This window comes from Empidonax traillii, unplaced genomic scaffold, assembly GCF_003031625.1.
Source record: "Empidonax traillii isolate 1590-97213 ecotype Southwest subspecies unplaced genomic scaffold, ASM303162v1 scaffold609:size479882, whole genome shotgun sequence".
NCBI classification, from domain to species: Eukaryota; Metazoa; Chordata; class Aves; order Passeriformes; family Tyrannidae; genus Empidonax; species Empidonax traillii.
Genome location: NW_020955802.1, coordinates 345,515 through 347,573, shown reverse-complemented (window position 1 = coordinate 347,573; position 2,059 = coordinate 345,515). Strand labels below are relative to the sequence as shown.

Genomic DNA, 2,059 nt, shown 5'->3' with positions numbered 1-2,059 from the left:
AAATGTAAAGCAGTCACAACCAAGCATCATTTAGAGAGGATAAAAATTAGTTTCAGTAACCCAGCAAATAATGTTTTAACCAACAAACAGTACCCCAATTGTAACGCCACAGGAGAACAAGCAACAAGGAAGAGCCACGAAAACAAGACCAGATGAAGAAGAACAGAAAGGCAATGACAGTTTATGAGATTACAGCACCTGCAATTTCAGTTTAAAACACCTTTTAGTAGAGGTTTCCTGTTGCACAGAAAATCCTATCCCTCTCTTTCGACATCACTGTCCATTTGTCCACTAAAGAAGTGTTCTGGAGACACACAAAAGCCTGAGCCTGTCCCAGGGAGAAACAAGAAACAAGAGGCTTCCTGAGAGACCAGCATATGAAATCTCGTCTGTTCCTTTCTCATGTGAAACATAAGACCTGGAGTAACTGTTATTTTCCAGCACATAGATTTAATTAGAGAGGCTTAGTGCTCTACACGCACTCATATAACTAGTCAGAGGCTGGGAATGCAGCTTGGAAATGCTGATTCCCTTTCCCTTGCTCTCTCTGCTGGATCTTCTCATCCTGTTGCATGTTGAGACTGATGTTAGAATTGTCCATTTGCTGCCTGTTTTCGACTGAGGTAGCTGAGCACTGCAAACTGGGGTACAGCCAAGTACGCAGAGAGGGTGCTGCAGCCCGCTCAGAGAAGAAACAGTCTCCAATTGCAAGCAAAACAAGGATGTGCTGATCCCTGACTCTCAGGTGAGAGTACTTCAGTGCTATTTTACAGTTAAGTGCAGCTCAAATTTCTGCTGGGTTCAAAGCGCCAAAGCACTGTGGTGACTTCTTGTCTGGAGTTGTACAACTCCAGGCAATTCCCTTCTGTCTATGAACAAGGGATGTGAACACAGTTTCTGCAAATACTTTCTCTCTTGTTATAAGGGAGTGCTTTGGGATAGTCATTTCTTACTTTGAAATTAACCAATAATCAGTATAAAATCTATACCAGTCAGATAATCAGTATCAAATAATCAATGTTTTATGCTCCTAATATTGTTCAAAGCCACAAGTGATCAGTTCTCTTTCAAATTCATTTTGTAATAAAGTTAATGCCAGATTTCTGCAGAATTCCCAAAAGAAAGCACCAGTCCAAATAGGACAATATTTATCTAAATGCCATTACACTGGCTAGCCCTGTTACACCATGGAATTATCCCTGGTTATATCACACATGCCTGGAGACTCTAATACCATCAGAAGGGCTAGAGGAAAGAAAGGAATAAATGACACCATGCAATATCAAAACTCTCAGAAAATATTTCTGAATTTCTCAGGTGCATTTCTGAAGGCTGCACCCTAAAATCTTTAATCCTATGATGAAATATTTTATTCTGGAGGAAGAAGAAAAGTAGAATGGCAATCAAAAGGATTCTATGAAACTAAGTATCAGTGAAGCTAATATGAAAATGGACCTAAATTAAGAACACAGTGAAAATACATAATATAACACCTAAATGTGTATCTATGCATGCCATTTTGCACCTGCATATTCTTCTGCATGTACACTCCTACACTTTCAGCATCTTAGAAGCACAGGAAGAGAAACAGGACGTACCTTATTGATGAACTCTGTATAGAGCATCCCCTCTAGAGCTCCTCAACTGCTTTTATTTCAGTGTCTGGACCGGAGTGATCTGTAAAAGCATAAATCCACAGTGCTCTTGGTGTTTCAAGTTTCAGAATTCAAGAGGAAGAGGGAGAAATCATTTTCTCCTGCAGTACAAGGAGATCTCTCTGGTTTTCCCGCTTCCCAGCTCGGACTCCCAGACTCTGGATGCTGTGCTGTTCCTCCCTCTGTCACTCTTCCCGGTGGTGCTGCTGTCGATCATCCGTCTCGCCCCATGAAATTCCCTCTCCGGTCTATCCTGCCCCTCTGTCCGTGTGCATCAGCTTTCCAAAGAGCACTGACACCTCAGAGAGGGACCCTGGGAGTGTACCACTGGCAGAGGAAGGGGCATAAGGAGCACTCAGCCAAAATCTGTCAAAGCACATGTCACATGTTGCTGGGTCCCTCCT

At 42.3% G+C, this 2,059-nt stretch overlaps 1 protein-coding gene across 1 annotated transcript in view; it reads right to left on the bottom strand.

The window, feature by feature from the left end:
• Nucleotides 1-1,667, bottom strand: part of OPN5 (opsin 5) — a 29,564-nt gene extending 27,897 nt beyond the window's left edge. The window contains exon 1 of the mRNA XM_027898634.1: nt 1,599-1,667. The gene's annotated coding sequence lies outside the window, so the exon portion shown is untranslated. The remainder of the gene's footprint in view (nt 1-1,598) is intronic.
• Nucleotides 1,668-2,059: the final 392 nt, after the last annotated feature.